A 25,069-nucleotide genomic window follows, 5' to 3' on the forward strand; every position below is an offset into this window, starting at 1 on the left:
CACACACAAGAATGTTTGAAAACTTTAGGCCATTTAGATGTATCATTGTATTTCTTGGAAGTATTTTGAGACAAGAAAATAAGGTTGTGAACTTACTACCTGGTGAAAAGCACAACAGGTTTTTTTTTTTTTAAATTAAATCCTCACGAGAGCATATGTGATAATATCTTCTTACTGTGATTGTGAATCAAAATCTAGTTTGAGTGTAAAATACCAATAGAATTTTTCAAACACTTAAACAATAATTGAATTAAGGGATGCTTTGTCACTTACTGAGCTTACTAACTCTGAAGGACAGGGTAGCTCCATAAAGGAATTAAGCAATTTGTTGAAGGTTTTCAAACAACTACAAGGCCTGGAAGCTTGAAACCAGAAGTATAATTTTTCTGTAGTTGAATTTTGAACTTTGCTAAAAATCACATGATTTTCTTTTCACATGTGCAAAATATTGTACTCAGTGAGGAAAAATAGAAGTGGACAGTTTTTATTTTAAATAAGCTACTTTCTAGTGACATATGAATGTGTGTTTTTCTCAGATGGCTACTTATCTTGCATTTATTAAGTAATTGAAATACCTTAAAGTGTTTTTTCTCCATAAAAAACTTACCAGTGTACCATTAATCATGAAGTTATAAAAGACTGGGTTGAATTTTTGAAATTCTTTTTAAGTTGTAATAGATAAAATCATATAAAACTAACATATAGGTTAGTGAATTATTTAAAAGTGGTCCAGTAATCACCATTCACATTAAGAAATCAGTTCTTATTCAGACACCCCATAAGTCTTCCTTTGCCTCATCCCATTCATGCCTGCCACTTTCCCGTCAAAACTAATATTCTGACTTTTACAGTAATCACTCCCTTGGATTTATTTAGTTTTTTTAGTACCAATGGGTGTATCATTAGGCCCTCTCCCTTAGTCTTGCTCAGCAAAACAACCAAACAGAAACAAAACAAAAAACAATAAAAACTCAATATATCCTTTAAGTCTCTGGTAATCAAAAGATTATTCTTCATCCTTTTTCCTTTCAATTTCTTAGAAAAGCCTGGTCTATTTGATTTGTAGATTTTATTGCACATGATAAATACTTGTGATTCCATACTTATGGTGTAGTTCAGATTGTTACTCTGTGTTGTTGTTGTTTTTTTTTTTCTGTCCTCTGTATTTTCACATGGTAGCTGGATCCTCAAGTTTGATTAGGTACAAGTTGGGTCCCTTTGGCAAGATAACTGGTGGTGAGGTATTGTTTTTGGTTTTGTTTTAATTTAAGAGGCACAAATTGATTGGTTGTCTCTCTCTTTGTGATTGTAGTGGCCATTGATGCTCAATGCCTAGATCTAATAATTTATTGTGGTTGAAAAATGCTGATAGTCCAATCTTATCATTTCTTTTAAACTGAGTATTTGGAACACCTTAATATGAAGTAAAACAGCTTCATCTATTTGGTTCCTTAAAAAAGGCAGGATAATACACTTTTTTTTTTTGGTTCGCTCTATCAGTTTTTAAGATAGTTACTTTAAAAAAAAATTTTTATTAAGATAGTTACTTTTAAAAACGTTAGTTTCCTCTCATTCTTTGAAAGTGATAATTAGCTTATTAAGAGTGTCATTATGAATTTAAATATGTTTTATTAGTTTCATTCTTATCCTTCTAGAAACTCAAGTTTTGTGCAATGGGAGTCTCTTGTTGAGGTCTTTGAACATGTTTTTGACCATTTTCTTGCTGTAGGATTGAACAAGATGTTCTAGGATTATCTTACAGTTTTCCTGTTCAAGACCTGGAAAAACTATAATTCAAGGCTATATTCTGGGCACTAGGAATGCTTATTACTGCTGTATTGGACATTATTCTATGCCTTTTTAATGAAGAGACCGGTATCTAGTTTTCTATTTAAAGATAAAATAATTGAGAAAGTTAATATCAAATACTTTCAATTTAAATTCAGGATTATAGTGTTTGTACTTCAATTTTTCTGTTGCTTCTGTATTTTCTTTTTTCCATTGAGAATACTGGTTTTCAAGGACAAGAAGAAAGAATATCTCTAAAAAACTCATTTGCTTTATCACTTATTATACATAAAACAGATTCAGAATAACAACAATACATTGAATCAATTTTATTTTTGCATTATTCTCCCCATATCCTTCCCTCTTTATAAAAATAAGTGTACCATATCTACATTGTCAGAGCACACAGTCATTTTTATTATAGTCCCTTCCTCTTAATCCCCATTTAGCATTAGTTCTACAGTTGACCTTGAGAATTTATTTTAAAAGCTATTTAGTTATTTTGGCTGACAATTTTATTCTGTAAAAGAGTCCTCAGAAGAAGTTCACGAGAACAATAGTATGTGAGTCCTTGCCTTGTATGTGAGTTGGTAAGATTTTTTCTGTGCCCTTTGTAATTGAAATCCAGTTTTTCTGGTTATAAAATCTTTGTCATATAATCTCTTTCCTTGTTTATCTTAAATATGTTACCCTCTTTTCTTAGGGCATAGAAACAAAGATGTTGAAAAATGTTGATTATTTTTCTTTCCCTTATAAATTACTTGTTCTTTTTGTCTAGATTGTCTACAGACTTTTTCTTTGTACTTAAAGTTGAACAGTTTTACTAGAATACATTTTGGTGTTGATCTTGCTGGTCAATTATTTGGTGTACTTATTCAATATGTAATTTTAGATCATTGATACTTTTAGGAATTTTTTCCTGAATTTCAATTTTTAGTATTTTTTCCTGTTTTACTTTAGTTTTCCTTTTCAGAAACTCTTATCATTTATATATTGCATACTTTTTGTCTATCTTCAATATTTGTCACTTGTTTCATATCCTTTAACTCTTTTACTTCTTTTATTGAAAAATTTTCTTTTTAGCTTTTATCTTAAGACATTGTTTTTGTTTTTGTCTTTCTAGTTTAATCTAGGTTTCTTATTTTTCTTTTGAATCAGTATATTCTAAATTCTGTCAATTTACTGTAGTGTTTCTAATTGTGATTTGTTTTTTTATGTCTTGTATCATTTACTTGATACTTGTAGCTTGTTTTGAAATAGTTTTATTTTGTGGACTTTTCTTTCTGAAGGTGGTTACTTAATCTTTGTCCTTTTAATTACTTTTTACAGGATTTCACCATGATCTTTTTCTATCAATCATATTTATGCAAAACTGATTTCAATGAACTTTAAGAAGGAAATATATGTAGTTCAATATAGTTTTTAAAATTTTACTGGGTCTCCATCTCCTGTTTTTGTGGCATGTTTTAAAATATGGTGGTTAGCTTTCTGACATTTCCTGACTGTTTGCCTTTTCTACTTTTATGTCTCTGTTGTCCCTATCCAGTTAATTTCTGAATCTACTCCCAATTGTCTCTCCTGCATGATCCTGTTTGGAAGAGAGCTCTTGGATGGTTAGTGATGAGAGTTCAGAAGTGCTCATACTGCTTGAGCCATTTTTAGACTGAGCTTTGCCTCTGTGTCTATCACTTACTGGTTTAGACCTAATCATCCCCATGGTCAGCTGTTCTCACATTAGCCACTGAGCTTTCCAGCAAATACCAATATGGTGTACATTATGGTGTCCTCCTGTTCTCAGGTCATTTCCAGGTTCTTTGATTTGACTTTTTTTCCCCTCCTATGTCAATGGTACCAGATAGGTCTTGTGGCTGTTAGCAGTTGGTTACTTGCTTCTATTTTGGAGATAGAGATACTTTGTTACCAAGTATAAATTTATCCATGAGTTTTTGGTTTTGATATCTTGTTACCTATTTTTATTATATTTTTCAGGGGTTATTCAGAGATATAAAAACTATGTTGCTACCTGCACAATAGCTTTGGCTTAAAATATTTAGACATTCCTGAGTCTTGAAATGACTTGATATTTTTCCAAGTGCATGTGGTCAAAAATTCCCTTTATACAATTTACAATTTTCAAGGGCTTCTGGGTATTGGGTGCTGATTAGTGTACCCAGGGCTATTAGCTGAGAGAGATGCCTGTGATAGTAGAAAATGGGGACGTGAGCTCACAGCATCCCCATAGGGTCAGTTGTACATTTCAGAGTTACTATTTGGAATTAGGTGTGTGAACCATGCTCAAGTGTATAAAAGGGAAACCATTTTGCTCTGAGTATTCTAAGAACTATGAGGACTATACCCAGTTTTAGTGTTTTCTTCCTATATATTCCCTGTGATAGCACATGCCATTCTTAAGCTATGGTTCAACCAGAAATGGAAACACCTTCTGTATTGTTCAGATGTAAGTGTAGAGTGTCTATGATAATCTATTGGATTTCTAAAGTACTTAAGGCTTTACAAACTGCTTTAGCATCCATGCTCCTAGGGGAAGCTCATTAACATGGCTATGAAGAAGCTGATGCCAGTGCTATATGTATTTTCATTCTTTTATAGCTGAAGAGACTAATCCTCAGGCCAAGTGACTTGTCCAGTGCCACACATCTGGCATGCTGCAAAAATATAGCTAGAACTAGTATTTCCTGATTCTCAAACCACCAGTTTTTCCACATGGAGTTTTGGGACCTCTACCATTGTAACAGAAACATATTTGCAACATGGTATCTGAATGCATTTGCCATAAAAGCCATTTTATCCATTTATTCTGTATGCTTCATAAATACCCAAGCCGTGTAATAGCAAAGGGATTAAATTTGCCAGTATAATTTTACACCTCACCTGATTTTTTTTTTCTCAACTTAAAGCCATTCCCTCAACCATTTGTTGAAAAGTCTTAGTGTTCAGTTTAACCCTGGAAGTAATTTATAAGGCAATGTTACAAAAACAACGATAAAAATGCAGTCATCTAAGCTCTTTATTTCTTTACCTCAGTCCCTAAGGCTGCAGTGATTGCCTGGAGCTTGTGTTTGTTCAAGTGTACTGTAATATTTATGGGGCTAAAAGATATCCCCTTGGATTTCTGTTCTTGGTGAATTTGTTTAGGAGGAGGACCTCATGTGGCTAAAGGATGTTGTTTGCTATGTTTGAAAATTTGATTTGACATATCTGTGAAGAGCTCATTCATAATCAGATTCTTGTTCTTATAGGGATATTTCTTTGCCTCACAGATTGGTTTTATTGCCAGATTTTACTGGTTCATGGATTCAGTGTCAGAGCAGATAATGTTCCTAGACATCATTGACTCAAACTCCCACTATCTGCTTATAGGTGAAGTGCTGAAGCTCCAGAGGACATGGCTTTCTCACGTATCTTACCACTATCTCTGTTGCAAGCTTTCTCCACTCTCCTTTCCTTACTATATATGGAGCCTCAACAGACACAGGGCCGACTGGACCTGGCCCTGCTTACCTGCATAACCTTCTACTCTCATTTTCCTACTACACACTCTGCAAAGTTGAAGCTATATTCAGGCAAATGCTTTGAAATCCAAGCAAATACCATATTCTTATGTCCTAGGACCTTGGCATGTTCTCTTTCCTCAGCCTCAAAAAACGTCTTGCTTTGCTTTTTACCTAATTCCTATGTGAGTTTTAGGGATGAGCTCCACTGCACTTTGCCAAGAAGTTTTACTTGGGCATCCCAAGCCCAGTTTTGGTGACTCTCCCAATTGTTGCTGCTATAGGAGCCAAACATACTGCATCATAGCACTTAGCAGGTGATGCTGACATAATTACTTTTTATTCATCAGTATTCCCTACTGGAGTGAGAGGTCCAAGAAGTCGAGACCCTTGACTGTTGAATTTACTGTTCAGTTTGCTAGTACCTGTCTAGCATAGTGTGTAGTATGAAAAGGGGGTTCCATTAAATGATTATTAAGTGAGTTCTTGTTCATATTAGTATTACCTTATACCTACATGTGTGTGTACATACAAACAAGCATGCACACATTACAAGTCTTTAAATATTTGCTATGACTCTTTATCTTTATGCATAATATCTTCAATTTCTGAATCAAATAAAATTTCTATTATTCAAGATCATGTACTAATGGACCTCTCTCTACTTCACCATCTCAATCTTCAGTAAGCATTGTTACTTGACAAGTCATTTATTAGATTATTGTAACTATGGCTATTATGTATTTTTGAAAGAATTTTAATGTCCAGAAGAATAAGGGATTTCAAATATCATCATAAACAACATACAAATTATTCTAAAAATGGTATGTTTGTCCCACATTTCCTCTCAAGTGCATTTAATTCTCAAGAGTTGGTTTCATTCAAGAGGACAGCAAGGATCTGAAGCGGGTTGTTACGGTGAAAGCTGTCAGTTATAGAAAGGTCAAGCACCACAATAGTACTAGACTAACACATACTAACATATTTTTTGAGAGAGAGTATACTCTGAATTAGCAATTTATAACATTAATATAGAACTCAAGTTTCCATGAATGTCTGCCCTTCATTGTTCTGATCTTAGAATCTTAAACGCACTTAGCTTAAGGGATTATGAAAGACAGGAGATCAATAGCAATATTGAGAATTTTGTTCATACTTCTCTGTCCAGATAATTTTCCTTGATCCTCTGTAGTTTAACTTACTTTATAACTCATTTTTGTCACTGGAATTCTATTTTGTTTTCTTTATTACTTTTTTCTGAAAGCAAAGTTGAAACAAATACTTACATAAGGCAACTTCCTTGACATTAGCAGGACTGGATATAATTTACAGGCTATTTCTGAGAACCAGACAGTGGCTTCCTCAAATTAATTGCATTTTGAGAAAATGTAACAGGTTATTAATTATATTATTTTAACATGAAATACTCAGACAATATGCTTTATGTCTTTATATAGAGCTTTATTTAATGTTCTGTTTTATTTACATTTTTGGTAAGTATTTTATTACTAGATATAATGGAATATGTACATGAGTACATTAAACATTTTAAATGATTTTTGTTTTCTTGCTGTTTTGTTTATAAGCTAACAGACATTAAAATGTTTAAATTTTATATTTATTTCATGTATAAGTGATGTTTATGGAAATACAAAACAAATTTTAATGTTTCTTTTTATCTTCCTACTAGTAAATTAAGTTTGTGATTTTTTTTATTGGCCCTTTTTCTCTAGTTTTGCCAGTTGTTGATGGGTAATTAGTTTTGTTACTTATGAAATATTGTATATTATTTAAATATGACCAAATATTTTCAGAATTAAGTCAGAGTATTCTGGTGTACAGGAATGGGTGCTATAAATTGGAAGTATATGAATTAGTTTAGGCAGGTAACATAATAAATTCAAGTGGACTTAAAAATTTGGGCATGGAATGACTTATTCACTAATTTGTTATAACATTTGCTAAATTGTACCATATTGGTCTTTTGTTAGTAAGTTACTTGGAAGGAGGGATCCCATCTCATTCATTTTTCTATCACTGACAGTGGTTTTTTTTTTTTTTTTTTTTTCAAAAAAAAGTTGAAAATGGGTGACATTACTCTGGATGAGTTATGAATTACTTATTTGTTATAGCATATTTATATGGAAAAACAAAGTTAACTGTTGTTTTTATAATTTTTCCTGGGAATTTTTTACATTGTGCTATGCTGGTTATCGTTTTTGCTCTGCTAGATGGACTTTCCACCCTTCATCTTACTCACTGCTCTGCGAGGCTGAACTGAAGGGAAGACATCAACAAGGCTTTTAGCTTTGGTTGGATTTGGTTCATGGGGTGGCAGGCGACCAAAATGAGGTTGAAGAGTGAGGTCGGGGTATTTATTCCCTTGGCTTCTTCTTGGAGGCCCCCTGTGTCATGTATCTGCAGGTTACCACTTTTCTCCAAATGTGTTCCAAATTTGGAACAATTGGAGAACATTCTCCAAATGTTCTATGTGACTATCCTGCCTGGTCCTGGAAACCTCTCTCCCTTCAAGTCATCCATTTAGGCCTAGAGGTGGTTAACAGCTTGGCTTCTGGTAGCCCCAGGTTTATCCTCTGTTCCCTTAGTGAAAAGTCCTTTTGTAAGTAAACTCTCCTTGAGTGATACTAATTTGATTGTGCCATCTAGTTGTCATTGCAACTTGAATGATAGATACATCTTACTGTGATTTTGTTTTAAAATTTTATTCTCTTGTTAAATGCTTTATTAGCAGAACTTAATTTCCATAAGAGCAATCACAATTTACAAATTTGGTGTAAATGAAGGACTTTTTAAAGACATAAAGCAAATTTATCAATCCTTTGAAGAAAATGATATCTTTAATCTGTGTACTCTACCATAAAGGGAATGGTAGACCATTTAAAATTAATATATTCATTAATTCAATAAATAACTGAATACACAGTGTGCCAGGAGCTATAAATACTTCTTCCCTATGATGGAAGTTTAGAGGTCAGGTGCTTCTTCTGAGACTGTGGGCTCAGATGACTCTCCTGTACCAGTAATATAACTAATATAGGGGGAGAAAGCCTGCCATTGCTGTCAAACTAAACCACTTGTCTAGAATGAACATCATCAGGAATAAATATATTTGTTCATCTGCCTGGCTATTATATCTGTTTCTCAAATGATTTCCCGATTCAGATGGGAATGAGGGAGGTCATATATTTACCTTCCCAAACCTGTGCAGCTGACAAGTGAGAAAGGGTATTTCAAGTACAGGTATAAAATGGGTTGGCATATTTGGATGTTTTGCCGTATTTTGACCTGTCCATTCTTTAGCATGACCACAGGTTGAGGGTCAGGGATGAAATTTGTGTTTTTAATCTCACTCTTGTATTTTGTAGTAGGTATTTTATAAACTCAGTCTGTAGGGAGTCACTGGTAGGACCTTTCAGGAGAAGATAATAGAATAGAAATTTATGAAAAATAAGTGGGAGATAATATTAGATATAGCAGAGGGGTCAAATAAGGAGAGTCAGTAAGTTTGTTGGTACTGACATTAGGGAGATATTTGTTGTATTCTTAAACAGGGTTTTAGGGATAGAAGCCTAATTATAATAGTTTGAACAATAAAGGAGAGGCAAAAAAGAGCAGATAGAGGGTAGAAGTCTCTCAGGAGACTTACAAGTGAAGGAAAGAAGAGGAAAATTTAAGGAGCTACGGTGACACATAGTAACAGGGATTTTTGTTTGTTTTTTAAGGATGTAAAAGATTTGGAAATAATTCTAATCTATAGAGAAAGCCAGTAGCAATCTTGAAAAGATTAGGAAAGGAAAAAGGAAGAACGAAGTATCAGATCAGCTGAGAAAGGCTGAGTCTTGGGCTGGGAAGGACCTTTTACCCTGTGGTCTGGAGAGAAGATGCGGACGGTGTGGATACGTGCCTGCATCCATTACTCAGTAATCATTAACTTGTCAGGCTCTTTCCCAGCACTGCTCACCAACAGAAAACATTACATGCTTTTAAATGTTGGGAGGGAATTTGAATCCCTGCTCAAAGAATGTATCTTAAGGAGTATTCCTCACAATTGAAATCCATGTTGTAAATCTACTGTTCACTGACCAGGATTTTAAAAATGACTTTTTTTTTTTCCTGGATGTTTTCTTCTTCTCTTATTATAATGGTGTTGGATAATGGCTATGAAAGTGAATGTGAAAAAGAAGGCAAACGGGGAGGGATCATCAGCCTGTGACCTTTGAAACTTCTTTCCAGTGCCTTCCACAGTGGAGAACTATTGATTTAGGGCCTTCCAAAATTAAGAATTTCTTTGTTCTCCTGTGTAGGTCTAATTTTGTTGTATTCCCAATCCAAAGCACTGTTAAGCACAATTTGGATATTATGCATGATGCTTTCTTTCAACTCTGTCAAAGTGAAATTCCTTGGAAGGTTCTTGCATGGTTCATTTGATTTTTATGGGTAGATAAAAGGGTTTTCTATGGCCCACTGCAAAGCCTTGAGGCAACTGCTTTTGGGGGTACCATGTTAGAACCACTTGTTTTAGAACTTCTGAATTTGTGCGGCCGTGGTGACATCATGAAGTTCAATGAATCTGATTTCATGTGACATGAAATCATTATCTTCTTGCCTCAGTTGGAGCCTAAGTGGCAGGGTATTATTATCTCATGGAAACATAGAAAGCAAGTTGTTACAATCTCCTAACAATGAGACTCTGATCAAAGGATTTTTTTAGGTGTTTCGTTTTCTCTTAACTGTGTATATTTTATCTTTGAGGAAAGGGATACACATGGTTATGCAGCTTAAGCGCAATGGAAAATAGATGCAGACTGTGAATTCCACCTGCTTCCCAGAAGGGTTACCTAGTGATACTGAAGAGACCCAAGTCACTTTCATATCACCTGGTTTTTAGATGTGTTCGTAGACCTTTACTGAACAACTCTTCTTGCTGCCTCCACTTAGCATACCATCTCTTGGTCACAGCCTTTCAGCTTGCCCATATGTATGTCACATACATACGCATATAACAAGAAAACACTGTCCATGCCAACTGGCATGAGTCCAAGAGGAGGGGCTTTCTGTCTAACTGGTCTTCTTTCCTGAACAGTTACTGCTCTGTCATTTGTCTTTACTCCCGTGCTTTGTTTGTGTCGAAGTTTTTTTGGCCAATATCCTGTTGACTTATTCTAGCACTTGTTCTGTTTCTTCATCTGAAAATCAGTGTGGCTGAGTCCCCTATTTTGCCAAACTTTCTTCCCTCTGACTGCCTTTTTCTTCTATAATCTCCATCCAAGCTGCCAGCATCCGAAAGGCAAATTCAGTGGCAGGTAGATAAATTATTTTTTTATATGGATCTTTATTTAGTCATGTTATTGCATGATTGCCATTATGTGTAGGCTTTACAGTCTTAAGAATTTTAGCATCTTGATTTCTTTTATGATCCTCTACAAAAAAGGACCAGACTATAAGTGGTCTCTAGAGAATTCTAATTCTTTGGTTCTCTTCAGTGATTGGAAGTATGTGATTGTACCATATTTAAGCCATTAAGACTTTGTTTGAAAAACCTGACATGTATGAGGACCACATTTAAAATGAATGAAAATAAATAAAATCCATAAAATTAAATCTTATAGTAAAGTATTTTCTTGACTTTTGAACATTTAGGGGTTATTATGTGCCAGACATTTTACTTAGTGTTGCCAAATGAAGATACTCACATATCAAGTAAAATATGGAGAGTATATTATTAATATAGAAAACAGTATCTGATATTTCCCAGCTGACTAATCTTTTTTTAAAGGAAGAATACCAAACAAGATAAAGCCATGCTTCATTACTTCTACACATAGACCTCCAAACTCATTTACATCTGAGCTCTCTTAAAGCCTCACAAAAAAGCTAAGTAGATTCTGTGTTTTGGTAGCGCTCTGCTGTCAGTCACAGACTTAGTCTCTGGAGACTAAGTGTTTTTCTCCATCTCCTGCAGATGTTCTTTTCTTGTATGTAAACCTTAAAGTGCAAGCTTTGGATAGTCCTGGTAAAAATATTTTTACTATTTTAAAAATCAATGTACAGATTCAAGATGCATTTGAGTCCATCAGAGAATCAACAGCACAAAGGTACTGATTTACTTGTTTAATCTGAAATGCTGCAAGATGAAAAATCACCTTTCTAGTTCTTCTGATTCTATGAACATGAAGTAGCCATAGAAGAGGAAAGCCACTTGTCTTCACTTAGACTGTTTCAGGAATATATAAATTTGTGTTTCTGCTAGAAATCAATTTCCAAAGTGATCTCTGTAGTAAGAAAGCAGTTACAGAAATTCTGCTTTATTATCCTTTCTCTTTAGTTAAAAGAAGAAATACTTAATGATTTCAAATGGCAGCATACCAAGAGACCATGAATAATATGATGATATACACATTTTCTTAAACAGAGCTTACTTTAGCAGTGACCTATTAAGTTCTAAAATTTCTGTTCTTTGCCATTTTATTCATTATGATGGTAGACTCCTCTTTGCTAATTGCACATTTCTATCCCTGGTCGCCAGATCAGGCTGCCTGAATCTTGAAATGATTCAAAGGAGTTAAAAAATCTACAAAAGCCTTTCCAGCTCCGTGATTTTGGGTTTGTGAATTCCATATTGAAAGATTCTAAAAACAGGAAGCATTTAGCATTCCCTCACTTGCTGTTAAAATAGCTAACTTGCACAACTTAAACATTGTATTTTTACCCTTATTTATTGCAGGGAATGAAAATGTCTTCTAATCAAGAAGCACCTTTCATTGTTATTCTATTAACCTTTCAATTATTTTAGTTGTAGTTGTGTACAAACATTGAATTTTTCTTGTTGGTTTTGTTTCAGTGTAATGTAAATCCTATGCTTTCCAAAAGACTTATTGCTTCAAGATTAGTTTTTTTTTTTTCTATTTTTTTTTTTTTTTTTTTTTTAAAGATTTTATTTATTCATTAGAGAGAGAGAATGAGAGATAGAGAGCACGAGAGGGAAGAGGGTCAGAGGGAGAAGCAGACTCCCCGCCTAGCAGGGAGCCTGATGCGGGACTCGATCCCGGGACTCCAGGATCGTGGCCTGAGCCGAAGGCAGTCGCCCAACCAACTGAGCCACCCAGGCGCCCCTCAAGATTAGTTTTTTAATTCACTATTATGGTGGTTTTGGCAGTTACAGGTTTTAAACAGTCAGAGATGATAATTGGACAGTTTTTTTTTTTAAGTTCGTGTTTATGTAAATATTTAGACCATGCCTTTGAGAAAAAAACAAAATTTAACTGACAATACTAACACAAAACTGACGTTGTGGGATGTTTTTGGTTTACTTTGTTGATTTCCTTGTTTTTATAACTATAAAGTACACTAGTGCTCCCAACACTGGATGTAGACCTGGATATGGCTGCTGAGATCTAATGGACAGTGCATCCACATAAACAACATTTTCCCTGCATTTCTATTAAGTAGTCTCTCAGTTGATTTTCTAGCCTGAGAGAACTGGAAAAGACAAATCCTTGCAAGTAAAATAATCCACAGATTGGCAAATATTGGAAATAATACCTATTTCCATTCTTATATCTCTCACAAGAATAGTCACATCAGTATGGAAAAGTAGTCATGTTAGGATGGGTCAGTGGCCATCTGGGAAAAAAAAAATTTGTTCCATACCTTACATCAGAATAAATTATAAATGGATCAAATATTTACTTTAAAATATGACACCATAAAAATACCAGAAGAAACCATGGAGTAAATATATTTGATTTAGGAAAATCTTCTCTAGAAATACAAAATTCAGAAAACAAAAAAAATACTGATAAATTCTATTATATACAAATAAAAATTTTTGTCTGGCAGAACTGCGAATTCAAAATACACGTAATACTGGGTGTTATACGCAAACAATGAATCATGGAACACTACATCAAAAACTAATGATGTAATGTATGGTGATTAACATAACATAATAAAACAAAACAAAACAAAACAAAATACACATAACAAAAATAAGAAATCATTTGCAAGTCATACCAGCAGAAAGAGTATTAATTTCCTTAACATCAACAACTCAGCAGAAATAAAAATAAGAAAACAACCACCCAACAGCAGAATGATAGTTCATAGAAAAAAATTTCTTTAAAATCTGAAAAAAAATTTCAACTTTATTCTTAATAAAGATAAAGGCCATCTAAGAAGACTAAATTAACATATGTTCATATATAAAATAGGCAAAATCATGGAAGTTTGATAACAAAATGTGTTAAGGGCTTGTGAAGAACCAAGCATTTTCACTTGTATGATAATACAAGACTGTGTGACTCCCACAGATGGAAGTTTGGCATTATCAAAATTACTAGTGCTTATACCCTTTAACTTAGTTATTCAGTGTCTGAAAATTTATAGACCTACTTATACATACATGGCATGAAATTAAACAAGTTTACTCATTGGGATAATGAAAGATTATAAATGACCTAATTGTTCATAAGTTATGGACTGCTTTAAGTAAGTTATGGTATTGCCATATTGTATGGAATACTGTGCAGTAATAAAAAATGAATAAAATGACTCTTGATGTACTATTATTAAAAGACCACCAAGATATATTGAGTAAAAATAGCAAAGTGAAGAATGGCACTGTATTATATAAACACTATGATAGTGAAACCATGTGTTTATGTGTATGCATGTGTAAATATGCATGAGATCTCTGGAAGAATATCCTTAAATATGTAGTTGCTTCTGAGAATGGGAGCTGAGTAGACTGGGGGTCAGAAGAAGTATCTCATTTTACACCTTAAAAAATGTGATTTGTAAGTATTTCTAATTCAAAGACTGAGCATACACACAAACCCACAACCCACATGCACATTGCCAGAAACAGAAAAACTCAGTGCATTCATTTCTCAAAACTCTTATGTATGATTCTAGTTCTGTTTGTGACAGATGAGTCTTGAGTTTAAGATGACTATGAAGTTGCCAAAATGCTGTGGAGATAATCTTTCATCAAAAAGAAAAACAGAGAATATACTGGAGAAAATCTTTATACATTCTTACATATGCTGAAACACTTGTAATAAGTACTATTGCATTCACTTAAGACAAAGTTGTAAGCTAGACTTTCCTCACTGAAACAAAGCTAAGGAGGATTTAAGAAAAGTTTAGGAATAAGGAGCTAGATAATATGGTCTAAGATGGCATTTGGAGGAGGGTTGTATGTTGAGGTATATCCCAGACCCCAGATGAGTGAGACATAATAGGATTTGGAAAATAAGAAATCCATTACTGGCTTTGTCTTTATTAACCATCGTATCTTGAGTATTTTGTATCATATTTTGGACCTCAGTGCAAGAAGGGATCATAGGATCATGAGATCTTGAAGATCTCAAGAATCTGATATTGTTACTCTGATATAAATAATTGATAGGTTTATCACTGTATACAGTGTGTTAGGATTCAAGCAAGTGTCTTTATATGATGATGAACTGGACAAGGTAGAGTAAAACCATAAAAATTAATAGCTTTATTTCAGTCATCTTAATAGTGTATATAATTAACTCTAATGATAGCCTAATGATAATAGACTTCTTTTTACATTGAAGTATGACTTTTATGTTTAACATGTAAATGTTATATGTAACCTAGTGTTTAACACATATAATAAGTTTTATAGGTTATAAATGTCGTAAATATTAGTTGTTTCAATTTTCTGTCTGAGAGATGCTTAAATCTTCCAGGATTTGCTAAAGAGTGTATCAGAGAAATGATGACACATTTATGGGTTTTGAAGCACCTATAGAAGTATCCAAGAGTACTTGATCAGGAATATTAGGGCCAAGTATTGGTTGGGTATGGCCAGCAATGTTAAGAGACATGAAAGATGGTCAAACGTGGAGATACAGTTAGTTGGGAAGTTACAAAATATTAAGTACAACAAAGGAGTGGTAGGAAATGAAGCTGGAGAAGTTAGGGAAGGGAAGATATTAAAGAACATGTTCCTGCCTGTAAAGGGCTTGGGTTTGTTTTCTCAGTGATTAGTCATTTCAGTTTTTAAAGTAAGTGAGTAATAAGCGTTTTAGATTTTCTGAGCATTATAGTGTATGGACTTGGAAAATGGGAGATGGGAGGCAGCTAGACCGTTAGGAAACTTTGGTCTAGTAGGTAGACAAAGAATGATAAATGCATGAACTAAATAAGATCAGACTCTTAAAATTGCATGCAGGGGTGTCAGGCTGTTTACTATAGTGTGAGTTTATTTTAACTAAATCTTGGGGATTAGAGGGAAGCCAATGACTTCTCAGAACAACAGAATTTTATTTCTTTCTCTCTTTTGGGCTCTGCCAAAATGGAAACATTTGCAGGTATTTCAGGTTTTGTGATCTCCCTTCACATTTTTGTCAATGTGTTTGTCTATATTATTTGGTTATTCTTTTTTTGTTTTTTTTTGCTAATTACTTGATAGAAAACATTACATTTCATATTACAGTCTCTAGAACTAGCTGTAGACAATGTTTTCCCTAACATACATAGTTGAAAAAAAAGCATTGACTGTAGGAGCAAGCTGAAGATGGAGCTGTTGATACTCGGGATCAGGGTTAAGTTATACATGCAGTGTGCCTTGATGAGCCGCCCCCCTTGGCTGACCTAGACACCAGCATTGCTCTTCTTGCTTTCTCTTGCCTATCCTGAATGACATACATGAGTAAAGCTGCTTCAAAAGAAGGAAAAGGAGTATGTGTGGTCCAAATAAAAGGATTCATTTTAAGCAGTATTTTGAATTCTTACTTAGAACTTTATTTGGTAGGCTTTATTTTTTGCAGTAAAGTCACCCTTTAAGACTCTATTAGATATCCCAACAAAAAGAGTATCAAGTTATTTGCCTGGACCTCTAAGACCTATTGAATTCTGTTGAAAATATTCTCCCAATTAGAAGCAGGTTCTTTAGTCTGATTTCAGGTGCAATCAACATTCCTACAAGTGGAACCATAAAAATAGTTGAAGCATTCAAAATTGTTACCACCAGTTCTACTTTAGGGTACATATTCATCACACGATTTCTTTTTAAGGAAGTTATTGAGTGAGGTTATAAATTTGAACTTTACCTAAACTTTTTTTGGCATCAAGGGCCAAAAAAAAGTCTTTTGGAATCTTTTTTTCTTTGTGTTCATTCCAGCTACTTGTGAAGGGTCACTGTGTTGCTGAGTTGAATATTTGCTTCTCAGCACTGACACTTCCCTAAGTAAGAGAAAGAACAACAATATATGAACATCAGAGACAGTTAGGCTTCCTGTTTCCCACCTTCTCTCTCCATCTGTGTACTGATACTAAAACACAGACACACACCACGCATGCACACGTGTGCACTCACACGTGATTAAAAATCTCTCTCTGTTGTTTACCCTTTGATATTTTAGCTAGGAGCAAAAGAATGAATCAGCAGCCTGGCCCTCTTGGATGAAACTAGCTTCTTGCCCCTGGGGATCTCTAACCCACTGGTACCATCAGAGCTAAACATGTGCTTATAAAATCAAACATTGTTTTCTTTCAATATCAAATACACCTTTGTTTAAAAATTAAAGTTGTTGGACCTATGGGTTAAAAAATAGAATCCAGTGAAATTACATTCTGCAAAAAATTGTTTTTTTTTTGATTACTTCAGGATTTGTTCTTTGTGTCACTGTGGACATCATTGCTTACACTGTGACTTAGGTGATTGAGGGGAGACAGCACTAGATCTTTGCATAGCCTATAAGAGAACCATTGCTGCTCCTTATATCCTCTGTGGTTTGTATATCATTAACATGTTTGAGGTTGAAAGTAAGTAAAAACTGCAAATTTCAAAGTGGTTAAAAATAAGGACTTTTTTTTTTCCATTTAATGGAGTGTCCAGAAATTGGGAAGGCTCCACACATGATGTGATTAGTAGTTAAAATAAGTCATTTCAAGTATCGAGGTTAATCCTTTTTCTTTACTTTGTCACCTCAGGGTCAACTTCTTATTAGGATGGGCACTCTGCCTTTTGGTTGCAAGATTGCTACCATTGGCCATTGAGTCTAGATGCTTCCTCATTAGTGTCCAGCAAGAGAAAGAGTAGCATCTCTTTCCCAAAAGGTCTGTAAAATCCTGTTCATGCATGCCATTGGCCCAAATTGATTTAAAACTGCTCATCTTTGAGTCAGCAGAATGGATGCTAGTGAGTCCCATTGTTTACCACAGTGGGAGAGTCTTTATGTAGGCAGAGTAGCTGGAACATTTAAATAGGAGTTCACCAAAGGTCTAGGAATAACAAGAGAAATAAATATAGCCAATTAAATATTCTGGTTGTATAATTGGATTTAATTACCTTTAGCTTGGAGTACCTGGCAAGATTCTTCCCTGAATATGTATCCCACTTCTGTTATTATATATAAGGATGTCTGTACCTTCTGAATGAAATCAAACCCATATCCTTTGGGGTTAGAATAAGTAATCTCAGCAGACAACAGCTTGAACTAGAAACTCTAGCTACCGCTCTTTATGTGGTAGTGGATTTCTTTTTATAAGGGAGCCAGCAAGCATCCTTTCTAAGTCTAGGACTATCTAGACACTGGTATATATGGGTAACTATATGTAACTTGTGTGTGTGTGTGTGCATGTGTGTGTGTATGTGTATGTGTGCACACAGAGAATTGAGGGAGAGAGGCAAATCATTGGCATCCTGTAAATTGTCATTTGTCAAACTGACATTGAAATGTATATTTTGGGCATTACATGGTCTCATTTCATAACTTTGAAAAACATCAGGGTGTATTAGAGATATAATAACTATGGTGCCGAAGCATTTCGTCATAATAAATAACCCATAGTAAATTGATTTATATATAATGTTTTTACGCTGGGTAGAAATCTAAGATTGAATCATAGCCATGAAACACTGCATTTATTTTATTCAAATAAACATGTAATACTTTAGGTCCAATGAGAAAGAGCCCTATAAGAAAAAAAAAATACACATTTCAAATGACTCAGTGGTAAAGCCACCTAAAAATTTCACAAAATAGCTTTAGCCCTTGGAGACTTTTAATGTAGGGATATACTTAAATTTTATTTGTAAAGCGTATTTCATTAAAATTAGGCTATCATTCAAATTAAAAATAAAACTTTGTGTCAATAGTAATTGCTTTTAGAAATATAAAAACATCTAGTCAAAAAATGAACCTGTAGTCATAGATCTTTCACACACTCAAAACCTAAAGATATATTTATAAATGCTATAGTTGACTCATTGAAAATACTCTCCCCCATCTTCACTGGTTTTAGTCTATTTGGCCCTCTCTAACAAAATACCATAGACTGGATGGTTTTATAAACAACGGAAATTTATTTCTCACAGTTCTGGAGGCTGGAAAGTCTAAGATCTAAGTGCCAACATATTCAGTGTCTGGTGAAGAAGACCTGCTTCCTGGTTCATGTAAGGTACTCAACTGGGATTGCTTTTATAAAGAGCACTAATCTCACTCATGAGGGCACAAACATTCAGATCTTAGCAGTATGTTACCTTTTTATAAAGTCCCCCGGAACTGATACAGGTGAGTAGTATTATCAGAAAGAATGCAGGGAAACAAAACAAAAGCTTAGGAATATTCTTCTGGAGAGATGTACAGTATAAATGAAAGAATATCATTAAAATAGTCTTAGTGATTACAAGTAAATTTTTCTCAAAAAAGTTACATAGATGACAAGTTTTATTCATTTAATAAAAATTGTTATTGAATATCTATAATTTGCCAGGCACTATTACCTATCTAGGAGAAAAGACAGTTAAGGTCTTCTCATGCATCTGACATTGTGGTTGTGGGAGGGGGACACAGATAAAAATTGTTAAATGACCAAGGTAACTTCATAAAGAGATAACTGGAATGAAAGAAATAAAACAATGTGACCAAAGAAAGTGTTGAGGAATGTTTGGCCAGTTAGACCAGTAGCAGGGCTTCTTCTCTGAGAAATTGGTGCTAGTGCTAAGGCTGAGATACACAGATCTCATTAATAAATATGCAAATGGTCTGATCAGGTATTTCAGACTTCTAGTAAATACATCAGTGGGAAAGTATGCAATTTCACTAATAGTCAAAGAAACAAAAATTTATGCACAAATTATATCTCAAATCAGGAACAAATAAATAATAAAATATACTCTGCGCTGTTAAGGACACAGTGAAACTAGTGTTCTCATGCACAGTAGGGGTCAAGAACAAAAACATCCAGACACTTTATTCATTAGTCTCTCTGTGAGTACCCTTGCTGAGGAATAAATAGAAAATATGGGAAAAGTGGGGCGCCTGGGTGGCTCAGTCGTTAAGTGTCTGCCTTCGGCTCATGTCATGATCCTAGGGTCCTGGGATCGAGCCCCGCATCACACTCCCTGCTCAGCGGGAAGCCTGCTTCTCCCTCTCCCACTCCTTCTGCTTGTGTTCCCTCTCTCACTGTGTCTCTCTCTGTCAAATAAATAAATAAAATCTTAAAAAAAAAAGAAAATATGGGAAAAGTTTCAGCAAGAAGATGTTTATTTTAGCATTAATTTATTTGAGGAAAATCAAAAACAATTTAATCATTCAATTATATAGAAGTAAGTAAATTTTAAAGAATCTACTTATAATATGCATCAGTAAAATGGTTATTAAAAAAGTTATGTAAAAACACAGCAACAGTGAAAAAACAAAATGAAATTAAAAAACAGATGACAAAATATTTTCAAACTAAAAATATGTAACGAGTATGAATTTGTATTTTTAATTTATCACTTTCCAGTTATAATGGGAGTCAAAAATTGTCCAATTTTCTGTCCTAGAACCTAATTTAGTTGATAGTAAATCAGCATGAATGTGATAAAGATGATTTTTTACTTTCTTTCGCTTTTCTAATCTTCTTACATGGAGTCCATTGATACCCTTCCATATTTCTCCTATTCTTCCAGCTAGTGTTTCAATTTTGAAGGACACTGATTCTTCAACACCACCATGCACTGGGTTTTGGAATCTGTGTCCAAGCCACAGCTGATGTATTTCTGAGGTTCTCATCCCAAACCCCAGGTCTCTCTAGTAAGCAGAATTTTGGTTCCTGTAAAGCAGAGGTTTTTCATCTCATAGTGTTACTCGTGTGGTTATATTATGTTACATGGCAAAAGGGGCTTTGAAGATAAAATAGAGATTATGAATCAGCTGACCTTAAAATAAGGACATTAATTCTGGACTATCCATCTGGATCTAAGATCCTTTAAAATGTTTTAAATTCCACATTCATTAGAAGTAGAAGAGGAAGGCAGATTCAAAGCGTGAGAAGGACCCCATGTGTTGCTGCTGGCTTTGAAGATGGAGGGGGCCACAAGTTGAAGAATGAGGCAGACTTTAGAAGCTAAGAACAAGTCTTAGTGGACATGCTAACAAGGAAGCATGGATATCTGTCATAAAATTGCATGGAATTGAATTGAATTCTGCCAATAACCTGAATAAATCTGGAAGCTTATTCTACCCCAAAGCTTCCAGATAAAAGCCAAGGCTGACCAAATTCTTGCCTTGTGAGACCCTAAGCAGAGGCACATTGGGCCTAGACTTCTCACCTAAGGAAACTGTGAGGAAATCAGCTGGTGGGTTTGTAATTATTTAAGACAGTGATAGAGTCTCCCTCAATGCCAACAGAATAGGGAAACTTTCTATCTCCTGGGTTAGCTATAGGTAGGAGACTCTGCCTTGGTCTTTATTTAATGTGATATTCTACTCATACCTAAGTTATCCAATTATTTATTCTCTACATTGCTGCAGCCATAATATTGATTGATGTCCCTTCACAAAAATAATACCTAATAAACCAAGCACTTGAAAACTTAACCATCTCTCTCCATAGAACACTAGCTAATATCTAGCACTAGCTAGCACCAGGCCATCAATTCTTGCTATATGTCAATATGATGTGAATGTAGGGCAAATTGATTGCCCAGTAAAATGGCAAGTCTTAGAAAAGACATAAGGTTTCATAAAGGTGGTGAAAGTGATACTGAGACTTCTCAAATGATATCTTGCAGAATTAGACCATTTAACAATTGAGGAAAGAAGAAATCAAGCCTGAGGGTAGAATGGTAGATTGACTCCAAGTGACCATTTTTCTGCTGGTACTAATGACTAATTATGTGTATTTAACCAGCACTTTATGTAGTGTGCCCACTTCCCCTGGATTAAATTTTCTCTGGTTCCCCATCCAGTCATCATCCCACTTTTCTAGGGATAGGATTCTGTTAAGCCTTGTCCTTTGAATGACTTTCTATTACCATTTTGTCTTCCAAGTGTCTCTACCATTATGTTCTACTGGTTACTACTGTGCTCCAGCTGCTAAGTTGGACCTCTGCACAGCAATCACCTGAATGAGGCATAATTTTGTCACATCCATTAGTTCTGTGGCAGACCCCACCAGTTTTCCTTTTCATAGCAAGCAACTTCTTTGCTGGTCGAATAAAGGCACTCAAACCCGCCCTAGTGAGACCTGGGCAGCAGATCTCTGCTCATTTCCAGCTTCCTCTCCTCTTCTTAGCTGCCCCTAAGTTACCCAAGTTGCTAGAATGTCTTCTCTAAGAGGTAAATTATTACAAATGTGATCTTTTCAAAACGTTTCTATTTTTATTTGTCCAAACCTGCGTTCCTTTATAGAAAACTTTTGCTTCGATGTACTTACACTGCTTTCTGAAGATAAAAACAATTCCTTTGTGGCAAAGACTGTGCACTGTCTGTTTTCTTCTCTCCATGAGATAGAGCTATCCCACCCTCAGTGTTAGCTGGTCACATGGCCACCCTGAAGACAGATGGCTAATCTCCCCCATAACTTAGTGGGTCCATTTGACTAAAGTTTGGCCAATGGGAAATAAGAATCTTGCAGAAAGTGTCTTAATGGGATAGGGCACCCTTCTCTCTGTCCTTTTTCTATTATTGAGTGGAATTTGGACATGATGATTAAAGTAGGTCAATCATCCTGGACCACAAGATAGAAACAACAGGACAGAAAGAGCCTGGAGTTCACTATGATTTTGGACTTGCTTATCTAGCCCTGGACTTCCTAAATTTTGATGAGATAGAAATAAATTTCCCATCTTGTTTACCATGTAGATATCTTTGGTTTTCTGTCACTCAGCAAAATCTGATCTTAAATTGATACACTCTGTATTACTAATTCGCTTAGTGTCTGACTCTGAATTGCGTAAAAACTAATATATATTAACACTTGTCTTTTAAAAGGAAAAAATTCCCAAGTATCTTGTCATTCTGACACCTCTATTTTCTATTGCCATTGTTGTATTACTCAGGTATGTATTATTCTTGGATTTAACTTAAAAAAGTTGTACTCTACTTTTATAATTACAACGGCTATTGTACATTGTTCTATACCTGATTGAGAGCTCCTGAATTCTATCATCTTTTCAATTTACTTGCAGATTTCTTCATTCCTTTCTTCTGTTTATGCTGCTGATTTTCTCTTCCTCATGTTCCACTTGCTCCTTATCCATATATTGAAGAAAACTTTTTTTTGTCAATTTTAAGAGAATTTCTTTGAAAAACAAGGAAGTAAACCAGTCTGTGGGCAAATACCTGTGGTGCTACCATTTCAGCATTCTCATACACCCCTTTGAGGCTCCCCATTCTGTACTGGCAGAGATCATGGTGACAAGCATACAAAGCAGGCTATTTATAAGTGAAGGGTGGTTGATATCCATTCAGTTTTAATTCTGAAGGATTAAGTCCTGAGTACCTTAATGGATACTCCCAATGGGTACAATTACTTGTTTATCAAACACTTTTGTGTGTTTTAGCAATACTAGATGAAACTTGAACAAAGATCTATGCCCTCTGTGTTTCTGAACACTTCAAAGGATAGTTGATGTGTTATTCAAGAAGAATAGAAAGGCAGAGAGAAGTAGCCTCTGAGCATGAGCCAAACTCTGTCCTATTGTATTTCCTCATCTTTTAACTATCGAGGCCTGCGGAAGGGTGGTTCCACATGGTCAACATTGTGCTTGGGTCAGTTGTAGTGCCATGTCTGAGACTTTAGGGAAAGCCAAGAGCATCATGACTAGTACTTCTCTTGGGAACAGTATATTACTCAGTGTGTCTTTGTGTGTAACCTGTACTAGAAACACCAGTCAGTACCATGGACGATGTTTTCCAACAGTGATTTTGTAGAAATCACAAAATGTTCATTATTTGGATGGTTACTTCTGAGAGCAACATTTGATAAGATAAGAAACAAAAATGAAGACATTAAACCATAATTGAAAGAAAGAATTTTTAAACTACCTTTGTGAGATACAGCTATCTGGATATAGCTTATAAATTTCTGGTCATCTACTTGATCCAGGAAGGAAATTTAGAATACCTTGTGAAGTTATGGATGGTGTGTCCCAGACTAGCCACTCTGACTTATCTTTGCTAGACCTACCAGGACAAGATAAACACTCAGGTGAGATCCTGAAACACAGGCATTTTGTGTAGTAGTTTGGCTTGACTGCTAGATAAAAGGTTGAAAGCTTTTAGCTTTGACAAAGAAAAGGAAGAGAAATTCAGATTTAGCTGTCTACTGGTCTGCCCTCAACTTTAGCTCTAGTTTTTGGTACAGGAAGTGGAAGTAGTGAGGTAAGACTAGTGATTCTGGTTAATCTGTTCTTTTTTTCAAAGTAGGTTTTATTTTCTTCATTCTTTTATCTATTAATTCCATTTAATTTTCTTTCTTTATTCTGGTAAGAAAATCTAACATGATATCTGCCCTTCCAGGAAATTTTTAAGTGTGTAAATCAGTATTGTTAACTGTAGGCACAATATTGCATAACAAATATCTAGAACCTATTCATCCTGCATAACTAAAACTATATGCCCATACTGTATAGGAATATAGTTGCATACTATATAGCAACTCCCCATTTCTCCCTCCCCAGCCCTAGGAGACCACCCTTCTATTCTGTTTCTAAAAGTTTGACTCTTTTACTTTTATTTTTTAAAAATTTATTTATTAGAGCACATAAGCAGGGGGAGGGGCAGAAGGGAGGGAGAAAATCTCAAGCAGTCCCCAACTCCCCATTGAGCACAGAGCCCTGATCTTACCACCCTGAGATCATGACTGGAGCTGAAATCAAGAGTTGGTTGCTTAACCAACTGAGCCACCCAGGCGCTCCAAGTTTGACTGTTATAGATACCTTATATAAATGGAATCATGCAGTATTTGTCCTTCTGTGACTGACTTATTTCACTTGGTATGATGTCCTTCAGGCCCATCCATGTTGTCACAAATAGGATTTTTCTTTTTTGAGGTGGATAATATTCCATTGTATGTATATACCACATTTTATGTATCCATTCATTTGTTGAGGAATTCTTAGGTTTTTGCCATATCTTGGCTATTGTAATTAATGCTGCACTGAACGTGGGAGTACAGGTATCTTAGGGAGATTCCAATTTCAATTCTTTTGGATAGAGTTAATTTTTTATTCCTTAAATTCTGTTGCTACTCATCAGATAAAACTCCTTCCCAAAGTCCTGTTTTCTTCTGCTTTTTTGTAGATAGCAAACTGGGGTGGGAAGAGAGGATTGCAATTCTTGTCACTTTTCAATCTCAAATTTGCCATGTCCTAATGCCTCACTGCTGTCACTTGAACTTACTGATCTCATTCTCAGGAAGATAAATGATATTAAATGTTTCTTCAGAATAGATTTAACACCCTCCCCTCTTGTATTTCTCATATAAGGAAAAAATTA

General features: G+C 34.9%; 1 long non-coding RNA gene across 2 annotated transcripts in view; it reads right to left on the bottom strand.

Moving 5' to 3' along the window:
- LOC141371361 (uncharacterized) overlaps positions 1-25,069 on the bottom strand; it is an 82,016-nt gene that overhangs the window by 9,629 nt on the left and 47,318 nt on the right. For both annotated transcript variants that reach the window (XR_012376261.1, XR_012376267.1), the window contains one exon: positions 16,406-16,538. This is a non-coding gene — a long non-coding RNA (uncharacterized lncRNA). The remainder of the gene's footprint in view (positions 1-16,405; positions 16,539-25,069) is intronic.

The sequence above is a fragment of the Callorhinus ursinus genome, unplaced genomic scaffold, assembly GCF_003265705.2.
Source record: "Callorhinus ursinus isolate GAN/ISIS: 27379988/994484 unplaced genomic scaffold, GSC_fseal_2.0 scaffold3, whole genome shotgun sequence".
NCBI classification, from domain to species: domain Eukaryota; kingdom Metazoa; phylum Chordata; class Mammalia; order Carnivora; family Otariidae; genus Callorhinus; species Callorhinus ursinus.